The sequence below is a fragment of the Narcine bancroftii genome, chromosome 1, assembly GCF_036971445.1.
Source record: "Narcine bancroftii isolate sNarBan1 chromosome 1, sNarBan1.hap1, whole genome shotgun sequence".
Taxonomy (NCBI): domain Eukaryota; kingdom Metazoa; phylum Chordata; class Chondrichthyes; order Torpediniformes; family Narcinidae; genus Narcine; species Narcine bancroftii.
The window spans coordinates 82,171,438-82,186,982 of record NC_091469.1 but is presented as its reverse complement, the minus strand read 5'-3'; the positions used below and the strand labels follow the sequence as shown (position 1 = coordinate 82,186,982).

At 42.0% G+C, this 15,545-nt stretch overlaps 1 long non-coding RNA gene across 1 annotated transcript in view; it reads left to right on the top strand.

Moving 5' to 3' along the window:
• LOC138739300 (uncharacterized) overlaps positions 1 to 13,732 on the top strand; it is a 67,551-nt gene extending 53,819 nt beyond the window's left edge. Inside the window, exons 3-4 of the long non-coding RNA XR_011342166.1 lie at positions 8,407 to 8,520; positions 11,933 to 13,732. This is a non-coding gene — a long non-coding RNA (uncharacterized lncRNA). The remainder of the gene's footprint in view (positions 1 to 8,406; positions 8,521 to 11,932) is intronic.
• Positions 13,733 to 15,545: the final 1,813 nt, after the last annotated feature.

Genomic DNA, 15,545 nt, shown 5'->3' with positions numbered 1-15,545 from the left:
CAGGCTTCTCTGGACCTTTTTATCAGCCGGCTGAGATGATTGTCAGAAAAAACAGAAACCGTCGTCCAGTGTTCACTCACCCATCACGTCGGGGTCACCAAATTGTTAGGTCTGCTTTGTTCATGAATGAGTGAGACAAACACCAGGCTGAGTCGAAATCAGGGTTCTTTGTTCTTTATTACCGGATTGTAACACTTGCGACTAACAAAGTTAGTCGGAGAATGCATTCTGCCGTTATCAGCAAAATGGTGATTTTTTATACCCTTGGATACATGCTTAGAACATCATCATATCATTACTTGTCCAATGACTAAAACTGTTGCTATCCTTTCCCTGCTAGCTTCCTGCCTCTCAATCCATCAATGTCTCTCTTATCTTGTAAGTACAAGGATGCATTCTGTTACTCCTTAGTACTGGGTGACTCCTTCTCCGGTCCCATCTCATGATGTTTTACCTAACAAGAGTACAAGGACACCTCCCCTTCTTGTTACTGCCCTGTACAGGGTAACTCCCTACACATTCCCATCTCATGATGTTTTACCTTACAATAGGCACATGGATGTAAGAAAAATTGAGTGTTATGAGCTGTAAGTGATTGAAGAGATAGATTCATTGTGAAGTAGGTTGATATAGATTGACATGATCTAATGCGCTAAAGGGCCTGCGCTGCGCTGTAATGATACAAATGAAATGAGTACAGGATTTGTAAAAATAGGTGTTTAATAATTGGACCAGACTTAGTGGGCTGAAGGACCTGTTTCCCTGTCTATTGAGTCTAGAGTTCCATGGCTCTACAGGTCAGGCAGCGTCTGTGGAAATGGGAATGAAATTAATGTGTCAGGTTGAAAACTCTTCATTGTGATTCTATGTGCCTGATTTTGAAATAAATAGATGTACATTAGCAAGATTACTGCCACAGTTAATCATTGTATTCAAAGTTATATCCCGCAGTAAGGTTATAAAACTCGCAGCCATTGATGTGCTTAAGAAATTACTGCATTTTGGTTTTTGACTTGTCAGCATGTCCTGGTGACAGGTGTTGGATGTGAGCACAAATCCATCAGGAACACAACCTCTTCATAATGGGCTAGATCACATTCAACTGTGCCCAAAACCTGCCTGTTTTTGCTTATATCTGATAAAGCATTCAGGCCTGAAATGTTGGTGCTACTGTAAACTCTGAGAATGTCTTTGAAGGGCCGACTCAGGCTTATATCCCGGAGGGTGATAGGCAGCCGACGGGTGAGGTTTGGTCTACTCAGGTTGGCTGATTGACAGCCGGCCAGGTGTTGTCTTGTCCCCATGCTCTTCTGCAGGTGCAGAGGTTGCCCCCTGCAGTAGGCCAGTGGTGCACCACCACACCCAGTAGGCGATGTGCGTGGTTCGCATGGAAACAAAAGTAGACTAAAACAGAAGTCGAGTGCATTGTTGGTTCAAGTAGCTCGAAAAATAAAGTTGTGTTCAAACCACACAATGATGTTCTTTTTCAAGGACAAACATAACATGATGTCAGAAGTGTATGAGTAAGTATTCCTGTCGTGGACAAGTTAAGTCCTTCCACACCAAAGCAGTTTACCACCAATCTAACCAATATTTGGAAAATCTTCAAACAGCGATTCAACATTTATTTCAAGACTAATGGAGTGGGAGAGACCAATGAAAAACAGAAAGCATCTATATTTTTACATGTGATGGGTGAAGATGCCTTGGACATCTATAACAGTTTTCAAATTGATGAGACAGCTTTCACGTTGCGACAGCAGCGGCGCATGGAGGCGATTCATGGTAGGCAGGTAGGTACATCGAAGCAGGTAGGTACATCTACTACCAACCTCACCCCCCCCCCCACTGAGTGAGTTTTTGAATGTCAGATTGTGCCCTCATGATAACCTTAATGTTCCCCCAATTAGAGTTGTTCTGACTCCGACCCTGCCTTGTGAAGTAGTGTCAGACAGTGATCCACAATTTTCGAGCAGTGAATTTGAGTCCTTTGTCAATACTTGGGGGTTTCTGTATGTAACTTCAAGCCCACATCGTCCAAAGCCTAATGGCCTAACAGAGAGTTGTATGAAGGTGGTGAAGAGCTTCATGAAGAAAGTACATGATGGCAGGAGGATTTCCACAGAAGTCTAATGATTCCCAGAAGTGCACCACTACAGAATGGCCTTTCTCCTGCCCAAATGCTGATGGGTAAATGCATACATACCAACCTTCCAATGCATGAAAATCTTTTGACACCTAAAGAAACCCACAAGGTAAAATTGGCTAAAGTTGAAGAGAAAGTAAAACAGAAACAGTGTCATAAGACTGTGAAAAGCCTTCCAGTCCTGAAGCCTGGAGTTCAAGTGCGATTCTGAGATCACAATTCTGGCACGTCATCCATGCAAAGATATGTGCTAGAGGAAATAGATTCACATTCCTATCAGATCCAGACAGACAGAGGGACACTCTGAGAAGGAACCATATGAATCTACAACCACAAGCTCCAACCCATGGTTGTGACCCGTCACATGTCAGTACACAAAAGGTGTCAGCACATGTTGAAAAGGAACATGTTGTTTAGTGTTCACTGAAAGCCACAAATACTAACGCAGCAAATGCAACCAATACCAGACCAAAAAGGACTGTTCAGTCATCTCAGAGACTGATTGAAAGCTGCTGAATGGAAAGAGACTGGCCACGGAATGTGGATACCCTTGTTATGTAGACATAGTATTGTGTTTGTGGTTTTTTTCTATTTATTTTTAAAAAAGGGGGAACGATGTGTTATTATCCGTGTATAATAAAGAACTACATTGCCCAGAAGGCAATGTGTGCAGTTGGCTCGGGAACAAAAATAGACTACGACAGAAGTCGAGTGCGTTGTTGGTTCAAGCAGCTCAAAAAATAAAGTTCTTTAAGCATTGTAGTAACTCAATCAATAAATTAGTCACTTGGAGGCTAGGTGAGATGTTTGTCTGCAATGCATTTCTTGAATGAATTGGTAACGAAGCCCAAATGAATTTAATTGAACGGTCTTCATAACAAAAACAAAAAGACTATGGTATCGTTCAATATCAATAGCAAAAAAAAACTACTGTAGAAGAAAATAACGTTTTAGCGAAATGTCAATTAATTGAAATATCAATTACGTAACATGTAACATTCTAACGTCCATATGTCTGTGTCACATCCGTGTAATGGTCAACAGAAATTATCGACTCCTAACTCATCCTCGGATCGCCCCAACTGATGACACGGACTAATGAAGCTACTTTTCAACGTGCGCAACCCCCCCCAAGCATGCTCATCTTACTGCCAGGGCTGAGCAAAGTGCACATGCATCCTCCCAGTCCATAGTGCCTGCGTACTGGCGGACATGCCAGCCTTGGCTGAAGCCACCATCACCAGGGTCGTGCCAATCACACATGCACCACCACGGGAAGAGGTCCATGGACCCCAGGACACTGCTGACGCCCAAGGCCAAACCACAGGTAAAGAATGATCCTTTGGCTCTTACACTGGTCCCTAATTATTATAATGATATGTAATAGTTCTAATAATAATTACATAATTATACAATCAAATATAAATAACATTTAACCACATAACATTCGAACATGATGCAGGTCTTCTTTCTTCATTTGTTATAAGCTCAGAGGTTACCAGTACATATCCTTGAAAAGAGTGATTTTTTTACCACCACTCTGCAGTCTGTGTAGTGGGTAAAGTGCAAAACGCATAACAAATAAAGTCATTTTGTAATTCTCAAAGTTCCTCCATCTTCTGTAGGATCCTTCAGTTAAAACATCGACCAATAAACCTCATACAGAATTGACACAGCTTTCCTTTTGAGATTAACATGAGGTACATCTTCAGCATATCGTTTGGCTTTCTTCCTTTCTTCAGCATTCTGCTTCTTCTAATAAGAATTTAAACATTGAGAATCAGATTTTTAAGTTTTATGCGATCCTCTCAATGATAATAAACGAGTCTCTTTAACCTTCTCTGCAATAGATTTGCTCATCCTTTTCTTTCTTTTCTGCAGTTGATGACAGATAAGGTAAGATTCAAATGACATTAGTTCTTCAAACTCATCAAGAGTCACAGTAGAATCCTTCTGTAAAGAAGTAGACTGGGTTCACTTAGGGCTCCTACAAATCCTTTAACTAGAACTGTAGCCTTTTTAAGCACTCTGGCTTCTATTGCCTTTTCCTGCTATTCCAAATCCAATTTTGCAACTTCAAATTCAGTCTAATTTTTTGACAGTTTATTTTGAATCCTTTTGTAAGATTGTCTCTCTGCATTCAAATCTTTTGATAGAAAAGTAAATCTCTCATTATCTTCCAAGAAGTTACTAACTTGATCTGGAGTTAAAGGATCATGTGATACATTGGTACTTCTGCTTTCAGCCCTGCTGTAGTAAATTCGAAGTGTTTGAATTTCTTCATCTTCATTGCTGAAATGTAATTTTTCTTTCTTTCTGCATCAATCCTTGATTGTTTTCTGTAGTCAGCTGTATTGTGTTATAAACCCAATGACTTGTTCTCTTTCAAATGATGAATCCCCTCCTCTAACCTTTTGCATTTTGATAAAAACTGAATCTCTTTTCTCAATAACTGTATTCACTTCTTCAGCAGTTATTATTTTCTTCTGCTCTCTGGCTTTGCTAATTCTATTTACAATTAAATCTTTCTGCTCACTGTTTTCATGATTATCCAATATTTCCAAGATCCCTTTCAACATTTTGTTCTCTGAAGACAGTTGCACCAGTTTTGCAGTCATTTGTTTTAGTCAGATTCAATTACACAGGTGTTACGTACTAGACCAACAGCAATAGAAATTCACCAAGACAATGGTATCTTCAAAACAATAATTTTTATTAAAATATAACACTTCTTACTTTACTCTAAACTTAATTCTAACAACCACATTATGTGCAAATGTATATTTTATATATAAAATATATATTATACGGCTATATATATGCCATAAATATTTGTGTATAATGTGACCCGTGAATAATGCGACCACTCATTTTTGAGGGGAAAAAGGGGGAAAAATTTTACCCCCGTGTATAATACGACCCCCTCCCCTCACCCGCCTGAGTCGTGCTGGCATCTTTCCGCTCGCCCGGCCTCCTGAGTCATGCTAGTGTCTCTCCGCTTGCCCGCTCACCAGCCCGCCCAGCTGCCTGAGTCGCGCTGCCGACTACCGTCCGCCTGGCCAGCCGCCTGAGTCGCCCTGCCAACTCGCCTGCAGAAAAAAAATCTTTAAATTTTACTCTCACGTATAATGTGACTCCCCCCCCCCCCCCCCCCTATTTTTGAGGGAAAGAGGGGGAAATTTGTTTTGCAATATACACAAATATTTACGGTATGTATGTGTGTGTGTGTGTGTGTGTGTGTGTGTGTGTGTGTGTGTGTGTGTGTGTGTGTGTGTGTGTGTGTGTGTGTGTGTGTGTGTGTGTGTGTGTGTGTGTGTGTGTGTGTGTGCGGATGTGGCAAAACATTTTAGGCCTAATTCTGAAGAGATGATTTTAAAGTTCAGTCAGTTTTGTTTTGAAACTCAGATTCTTTAAATTGTTGCACAAAAGTAATTATGGAGTAGCTGTGAGGTATCAGACTTCTCAAAATTCACACAATTCTTGTAGAGTTGTTTCTTCATATAAATGATTTACCTCCCTTGAATGGACGTTTCAGAACTTGTGTTTTCTTCCACAATAATTTCATTAACTCGGATATGGGTCTGACAAAGTAAACATTACAATGGTTATGATCCCGAAACAAGAATTGGGTCAGTAACAAGTGGCTATTTAAAATCCACTGCAGCACTAATCTCTCTCTTGTCCTAAAGAAGCAGGAAAAAGGTAATCTCTTCTGGAGCCACTATCAGCCTGTGTTACTGACAGGATGTACAACCTTTCTTACCGCAAATGTTTTTGATGCAATATTAAAATGCAGCTTCTTGAAGTGTCTTTAATCACATGACATGACCTCACCACTGATTTTATTTCACTTCTCCAAAAGCATGAATGATGGCAGATGGCCTTTTGCCTGTTCATACAAATGATTAAACAAAGGCCTTTTTGCTTGACCAAGTGTTTCCTGAGTGTTTGAAGTTCTTCAAAAGTATGGATCATAAGCAAAGGGCCTCCTGCCTGTCTGCTGACCATTGAATCCAAAGTCCTCTTTGTGTATACAGATGCTTCTGAGCAAATATCCATTGTCTTAGGTTCAATGAAGAATCACCTCAGTTTTTATGGTTGTTTACACAGCTTCAGCCAAACAATAAATTTGCCGACATTTCAACTTTCAAATTGGTTTCTGTGTGTAAGGATCTGTGCCTGTAAATGTGACCCTGTCCACCCATAAAACTTTCACTGAGAAATATATATAATAACTGAAGATTAATATCACAATTCCATCACAGAAATAATCACTAGCAATATTTGCAACATTTTCTAATACTTTATTTTCATCTATTGTTGATAAAAATAATTTCTTCTTATTAGTCTAGATGCTTTTGATTTATTTTCATCAGTAAGATTTTCTAAAAATTGTGCGTATTGTTTTGAAGGTTTTTGGTTGTTATCGAGACGTTCAGGAAAGTTTGTCTTAAACAGTTCTTTTTAATGGTTCGTTGAGTTTCAGATCAGATATATTGACACTTGCAGTTGACTGCTTCTGAGCAATATCATTCTTTCTTTCTAATGGGCCATTGATTGTCCACCCAAGCATAAGCTCCACCTCTCACACTCCATATTACTTCTATTGGTTCCAGAGCCTTTGGTACAGCTAGCATCACTATCTTAGAGCGAGCTTCCAGTATATAAAGCTTCCTGAGATATGACCACTGATTCACATCATTTTGATGTGGGATGTTTCTTTCGACCAGGCATGATCTTTTCTGTGTACAGGGTCTCCCTGACTTGTGGCCTATGCGACTTGTGTCCAGCTGGACATATGACTGAAAATTTGTTAAAAAATATAAAGAAAAATTATAAAATTTACGTGGTTTATGTTGTATTTGACAAACTATAACAGGGATACAAAGCATGTAAGAGCCAAAATGTGTGTATTTACCTTGTTAGTTGGTGTCCTTGGGTCAGTAGGCTGCGGGTGACCATCTTGATTCCTGTGCACATGCTTGAATCTTCCATTGGTGCATGCATGGTTCGTATATTGGAGATTGATTGGCGCAGGTGTGGAGTTAAGAGCACAAATTCAATATTGTTAGGGCACTTCTGGACTTCTTGTAAAGATCCCGATCCCCAGCCTTAAACACCTTTGTTCTCACACTCAGCAGATTGCAGATTCTCTAATTCATCCAGGGCACCTGGTATTTGTGCATGGGCACACTCTCATGCACGCAGGACTTAATGAAGTCAGTGACACCTGTTGCATTTTCATTCACATCTATAGATGAGTTCTTGAATATGTTCCAGTCCACTGATTCAAAGCAGTCGTGCAGACACTCCTCTGCCTCCCTCGACCATACCTTCACTGTCTTCACCTCTGGTGCTGTGGTCTTCAGTCTCTGCTTGTACGCCAGGAGTAGAAGTACAGCCAGGTGATCAAATTTGCCAAAGTGCAATTTTGGTATGGCTCAGTAGGCATTCTTCATCGTGGTGTAGTGGTGGTTGAGTGTTGTTTTCTATGGTCTCGCATGTGACGTGTTGGTGGTAGTTTCTCAGAGCCTTCTTCAGGTTGGCCTGATTGAAGTCTCCCACAATGATTGGGATCGACCCAGATGCACTGTTTCATGACTGTTATTCACAGTGCTCAGTCCCTCCAGTACCAGCCTGGGGTGGAATGTACACTGTGGCCAGGATGATGGCAATGAACTGCCTCGCCAGGTAGAATGGGCAACATTTGATCACCAGATGTTCCAGGTCAAGGGAGCAGGACTGGGATATGGCTTCAAGTCTGTGCACCACGATGTATTAAGGATGGCACAAATGCCGCCTCTCCTGGTTTTTCCTGATGCCAGTGTTCGGTCAGCGCAATGGAAGGTGTATGCCTTTGGGCTGCAGCGCCGTGTCCAAAATGTCCTCATTTAGTCGTGTTTCTGTAAAACACATCACGCAGCACTCCCTGATTTCTCTCTGATGTTAAAGTCTGGCTTGGAGTTCATCAAGTTTGTTCTCCAAGGATTGTACTGGGAGGATGTAAGTGAACGGACACCTCAGGGCCCAGCAATCTCAGTTTTACCTGTAGCCCCCCCCCCCCCCCCACCCCACATCCAGGTGGTCGGGTCTCCTTTACCTGGCTCTAGGTCCACTGCTGGTAGTTCCCATGGTGTTTAAATGGTCTGTGTGCTGTCCCTTTAAATCTTCTGTGATGTTTAAATGTGCTGAGCGTCTGCTGTTTGTGACTCCCGCAAAGTTTAAATGGGCCAATCTCTGGCTGTTTTGAACTCCCGCAGTGTCGTTGCATTTTCCTGAGAACCGGCTGATTAAAGGTCCCGTGGCCCTCCTGAGACTGCTGATTCTGCTAGTTCTGAGGTCCGCCAGCCATCTTAGGACACCTATATTAATGGGTAAGTTTGGTTTTGTGTTTCTGGTTTTGTGTTTGATTTTAGAAGTTTGAGTAGCAATATTTGATTATTCCTGTCAGAGCTGCTCTCAAAGAGTCGCTGCTGTAAGGTGCCATTATGAGGTAATCCTTCAAGGTTAAGCCTTTTCATAAACCCACAGTGCAAAATGATGCAGTGCTTTCTGGGTCAAGAAATGCACGCGAACCTACCGTTGCATTCCTGTCCTTGGCCTTAACTTGTACAGGCACTATTGAGGGTTTGCATTTATCCGCATCAACCCCAGTAAGGCCACTTGTCAATACTGAAGCTTCAGCACTGATTTCAGTGGCTTCTTTCCTTGACGTCTGTTCATTTTCCTCAAAGATATGTAGTATCTTAGGATGCTTGATTTCATATATTGCAATTGAGTTGCTACTTACAGTTTTTCTGAGGTTTTCTTTACACAGACAAGTAAAACATATTCCGTTTTCTTTTAGAAAAGTGATTTTCTCACCATGCGATTTATTTTCTAATTGTGCACACTTTTCCAAAGTATGGTCATCTTTAGGTTTTTCTTTTACCTGTAATTGATACAGCAGTAGTAAAGATGGTTCCCTTTATTTTTTGATGAGGCTCACTGTTGAAGTGTCCTTAATATTTCCAAATACTGGTACATTTGCTCTCTGCATGTGTCATTCAAGGAACTCCACAATACCGTCAAAGGTAGAATCCATTCTATATTTTGTCTGAAGTTTACAAACTCTTGTTCTCTACAATGTCTTTATCCCACAACACAATTTGCTTTTGATAATTAACATATTAGAAGGTAAGTTAACCTCTTGCATGTGGTAGATATCTTCTATGTCATTACCGCATCGTCTTAAAAAGAGGGCGCATGCTTGTGGAGCCTTTGCATCCTCTGATCTTATTGATAACTGTGAAAGAACCTTCTCCATATAAGCTGCTCATTGCCAAAATGATCTTGTCGTAATGCCTTTGCCTTAGTGAATCCCCTTTCAGGATCCATATGCAGGCAACTCCTCACAAGTTCCTTTTGCTGACCTCCAGTGTACCGTTCCAGGTAATGAAGATGATTTCTGGCATTTTAATTCTTACTTTCGATATTATGTTCAAAAGATTTAATGAATGCTTGATACGGAAGTGGATCTTGTGACGGGTCCAGAGGACCCCAAGACCCAGCAGCAATAGAAATTCACCAAGACAAATGGTTACTTAAACAAAAGTTGCTTTAATTATCTTTAAACATTAAAACAGGATCAAATTCTAACTTATTACTATTAACTTAACCCCCTTCTAATTCTAAGCGCACGTGTATGTAATGTGTATGTGAGTTCAGAGAAGTTTTTTGATTCACAGTCCAATCTCACTTCTCCACTCCTCCAAGTTCACAGGTAGCAGGCAATTCTTATACTGTGCACAGAATTTAACATTTATGAATTTCATCAGTCTTTGGTGCCTGAAAAGTAAATGGTTACCGCTCAGGAAGGTTCTTGTCAGTTTTCAGAGAGAGATTTGTTGCTCGGTGGACACAAACTAATTCCTTCTGATCAGCCACTTCAATGTCTTGCTGAAGAAACTTGCCACATCTAGGTTTTCCATATATGATAACCTCTTTCTTTCAGTTTACCACAGAATTCCTTTTTGTTTCCCTTATTTCAAGTAAAACATTATACAGCCAGTCTTCTCCTGTTGTTTGGACCACAAGGGCTTTGACCAGGCTATCACAACCTGTCTTCCAAATGGGGTTTTTCCACAAGCTTGCCAGCTTGTCATGTTCCATTTCCAGCTGCTGCTGCTGAACTGTAGAACTAAATTCTCTCTCTCACTCTCACTCTCTCTCTCCCTTTCTCAGAGAAAAACCACATGATCCTATTAGAACAGCAAATTGCATTCAGACAGACTGCGGCACTGGACTCAATCTTCCGAGTCCATTTATCTGTTGCTTTCCAAAACAATAATCCCATACTCCACAGCTTATGGAATTAACACCTACCTGTGAAGTCCTTATAGGTATTCTTCAAAGTCTTTACAAAGGCACTCGGAGCCTGGACTGTCTGGCTTGAGCAGAGCTCTGGCATTTTAAATGAGATTTGTTTTGTGAAGTGTTTGTATCTTTTTTTGACCTACATTAAAAACCCCACAATCTTTTTCCTTTAATACATATCTATATACAATATAAAATATAACATAATCTGTCACAATCTCTATTAAAAACTTGAATCTCCTTCTTGGGAAGGAATCGAGACCTTTTTGCTTCTTAAATAAAGCATTAGCTTCATTTTGTTTTGCCATAATTGACAATATATTGACTTGTTCACCATGGCTTAAAGCTGGTACTGTATCTGAAAATGTCACGTCCTTGTTCATCTTGATTTTTAATAGCTGACAGTAGTGAATAGAATTCTGGCTGGATAGATTGAAATCTGCTCATATCTCTGTCCGTGGAGGTGATTATTACTGGTTGAGCCCTGGCAACACCATGCTTGGGGAGGATTTGTCCATGTATGTTCATGCCTTGTAACCATGGTACAAAAGGTTTTGCCTTAGCATCAAATGTTCTCATTTAATGTGATGACATCTTACCATCAGATAGGTCACTTCAAACAACAGATCTTTTAAAACTTGTCAGTACCTTCACTTCAGCCTTCTTAGCAATAAGTTTTGATTTCAGATCCAATTCTCTTTTTCTCCTTAACTCCAATTGCTGTTTCATCTGCTTCCTCCTTAGCTGCTCCTCCTGGTCCATTTGCTACCTCATTAGCTGCTCCTCCTGGTCCTCCAAGGTGCAGCATTTCTCATCAAGCACATATTGTTGTGCTTGAAGAGTGGCCAACTCAGTCTGAGCCTTTATATATTGAGATGAAGCCCTTGAAGAACAGGAAGCCATTGGAACATCTTTTGCTTCTCCTGCTTCCAGCATTTGACGCACTGTCTTCAGGATTTACTTCTGGAACATCAGTTGTTGCATGGAAATCTGACTCCTTTTCAAATTCAAATGGTACTTCCTCTTCCCTTTTGTCCTCTTCACCAACATTCCCATACCACTGATCCTAGAATCAGCTGACATCATCTGCAGTGCTTTTGTGGAGTCTTTACTCTCATCAACCAAAGCTGCCTCTTCTTCTTCTTCTTTAATTGCCAGCTTCAATCTAGCAACTGTAGTGAACTGGGATTCACTAGAAGTGTGCTGAATGACGACTGGTCCCGCCTCCCGGATCCTCCCCTGGTTTCCCACCAAAATCCCTTTGAAGCCTGTTCAGGAATCCTACCTGTGTTGTAAGCTAATAAAAGTGTTAGTTCTCCCTCCAGTTGAGGGTGAGCTTTTATCTACGCTGCCTCAATGAATGCATTTTTGTCACCTGTTGTACCTAGACCCCGTTGGCACAGTTCTTTCATAAGATCTGCCTTCTTCCAGGTTTCGATACGTTGTGAGTTAGCACACACTCCTAAAGCAGTGGTGGCTATTTACTCCATATGAACTACAAACGGGGCACCAGTTTGCGGGACCGGGAGCCAGAATTCAGACTACGAAGAATGAGGTAAGTTCAGTGGGATGCAAGCTTTATTATGATAAACTAACGGCTCTGGTGTCAGATTTTTCACAACAGGTCACAAGTCCCAACAGAAAAGGGGAAACACCGATACCATCAGTCGCGGAGTGGGATCTGCTAAAGGTCATCAAGAGAAAGTGGTCGGAGCCCAGGTGGACAGGACCCTACAGAGTGGTGGAGAGGACGTCCTTCGCGGTTCGACTACAGGGAAAAGGAGAGACGTGGTTTCATTGGAGTCAGTGTACGGCAACGGACCCACCTACACGGACACTGGAACAGATTCGAACGGAGGTGACTGAGAACCTGTGAAGCAACTACGGACTAAGAACTTTTTGAATGGGTCCCTTTAAAGAGACTATTGGATTAAGGTGACTGTATTTCAGTATTTGAAGTGATATTTCTATATTGAAGTCAACAGAATTTAGGGGGCTGTGATGGACACTATGTGTGGACTATGGGTGATGTTGTTCATAGCCCTTGAAGCATCTGGAGAAGGAAACAACTGTACAAAGTGTTTGTGGTCAGCCTGGGAGGCCCATAACGAACCAAAACAGTACTTTGCGGATTGGACTGATGTTCCTGAACACTGTGTTGGGGCCCCCACTGGACTGAAGTGTGTTCATAATGGCCAAGTTTGTGAGGTTAAGTTTAACAAGGGGTCGGAGATGCCGGTCCTTGCAAAAACTCCTGAGGTCTTGGTCCCATAAGGTAACAGGTGGTTGGTCTCAGTTTCCTGAGACCAAAAGGGGGACTGTTGGAATCTAGGGGTTAAAACATTATGAAATAAATGATTAATTAATAATTTTATATTTACTGCATGGTTCAGGGGAAAAGAGGAATGTGATTAAGTGGCAATCACAGCATGGAGCAAAGTTGGCCAAGCAAAATGGTCTGCTCCCAAATACAGGGAGAGGAAATGCATAAAACGATTTAGGAGGAATGCTCAACTGAAGGAGGTGGGAAGTAGCACAGGAGACACAGGCCAGACCAGAACAAAGAATGGCCTGCAAGAAACAAAGGGAATGGAAAACCAGTCTAGGAGGAAGATTAAGGCAGGAGGTGTTAAAGAGAACAGCAGAAATTGGCCAGACAGGGACAGAATGGTGATTAGAAATATCTGGAGATGAATTAATTTCTGATCAAAACAACAGGATAGTCTGGCCTGGAGGATTAAGATGGGAGCGCTACACCCCAGATATCTGCAAAACAGGAGATGACTTGTGATAACCCTTACGCAAAAAGATCTAGCAAAGGAAGACAACTTCTGTTCTGTATGATAATGAAATCCAGCAAAGGAAGCCAACTTTTGTTCTGTATGATAAGGTTGATCTATATAAACTGAGCCAACTGGACAATAGGGGTCAGTCTTGGGGAATAGCTCACTGTGCAGGTGACCTATGAACTAATGACTGACCCAGAGCTCTGTTAAGTTTTATTCTTGTGCTGTGTAATAAATTGACTGTTGAACCGAATACCTTCTCCTATCACTTCATTCAAAGAACACGCTGGACTCAGACTACACATAGACTAAATTAAGAGTAAGGTAAAGCCAGAGTCCGACACTTGCCAGGATCCTCGATCTAGCAAAATTCCTCAAATATGCCCAACTGGGAATGGATCACCTGACTAACGAAAGTGACACCTTCTTGAAAAGCCAGGCCTAAAGAGCACAGCTGCCCAAGGTACCAACTACTATGGCAACACATGACTGGGAGAGCTACTTCTGTTGACAGGCCCAACATCCTGCGCCAGATGCCCCACGAGAGACTCTGTGTGCTCAGGATGCGGTAAGAGGAGACACTGGGTGAAAGTCTGTCGGGCAAAGGGGAACCCAAGGAAAGGTACCACATGTGTGGCCCCCGAACAGTCATACACCCCGTGTCCAACCCCAGAAGTGTGGGCCCATGCCTCTCCATGTTGCTCATCGCCACCATATTGCTGCGCCTCGTGCCAGGAACCGCTACTGGAAGAGAAGCAACAGTGGGAATGGCAGTTATTTTGCCACTCCTCATGGTTGATGTCATCTCTCCGGTCTTCAGATCTAGACGATAGCTCAGGGGAGTGATGCAGCCTCCGGAGCACTGGCATCAGTTTTCTTCGACCAAGCAAAACTCCATCAGCTGAGTAACTCGACAATGGAGCTGAGGGTGAATGGACATGTGACAGACTGTTTAATAGACACTGGCTTGACAGAGAGCTTTATAAACTCTACGATCGCTCACCAATACAAATTAAAGGTTTACCCCAAGGACTACCATATCTATCTAGTGTCGCAAACGTATTTGGCAACTATTCAGGGGTATTGTACTGTGCCCTTAACTGTAAAAGGGGGGGGAATTTTGCAAGCTCTGACAGTATGTATAGAAAGGTGCATGTGCTTCTGTGTTGCTGGGCCTAGACTTCCTGCATCACCTTAAGAGCATGACTGTGAGAGATAATAGAATATAGGACATAAAGCTAATATGAATGAAATAAGGAATACTAGACTAGATTAGAGGAAGTTAAGTAAGCGCTGAGTAGGGATGAATTCCGATAAGGATGAATTCCAATAAGAATGTGAGGAAGGGTTACGCAAGTATAATAGAATAAGGGTCTTATAGCGATAGAAAGAATTAGCAAGTTCTGCAGAATTAGTAAGTGCTGGGGGTTGAGATGTGTGAATAAAGACAAAGGCAGATTCATGAATAAGGACAATGACATGATGGGACCCAAACAGGATACCCCATGGTCTTTCAAGTTTACAGAACTGCACGTAGGCAGACAGAATTACCAAATGCCAAACCAATCCAGGAGGCAGAAGAATGTTAGGGGTGGGGGGGGAGGGTACCTCTACACTGAAATGAACTGTATAAAAGTTGGGTGAGCCCCAGTATGGGTGTGTATTCCCATGGTAAGGGGAAGCACCCAACTTTGCACTGTTGTACAATAAATGTTCTTTGTTCTCAATTTTTGTTTCGAGCAAAATCTTTGAAGGTACTTCTGTTTCTCACAATGACCATGGAGCACTCAGGCCCACTTCCACCAATCATGGTATGGAAAGGAAGATTCCAAAACCCAGAGACTACTTGCGGTCTCTCCATGCTGAGTATCGAACCCCACCTCCACCCCCCCCACCCCGTTTCAGAACCTAACCTCAACTGTAAGCTGATAGCCACAAAGAGCAAGCGATATGGTGCAGGGGACCGCATATTTATTGGAGCTGAAACACAGCAGCTGCTTAAGGGGAAAAAAAATATTTGAATCTAGCAACAGTCCATGGAGAGCACAGGTAGTAGTTGTGGATGCATACCCCCCTCCCCCAAATCTCGGATATGGTGAATGAAATTGTGCAGTACCAGGTCTATTCGACCATCAACCTGAAAGCTGAATATCACCAACTACCCATCCTTCTGAGGTCCATCCCTACCGCATTCAAGGCTGGTGAGTGGCTTTATCAGTTCCTGATGGTCCCTTTTGGCATTACAAACAGGGTCTCAG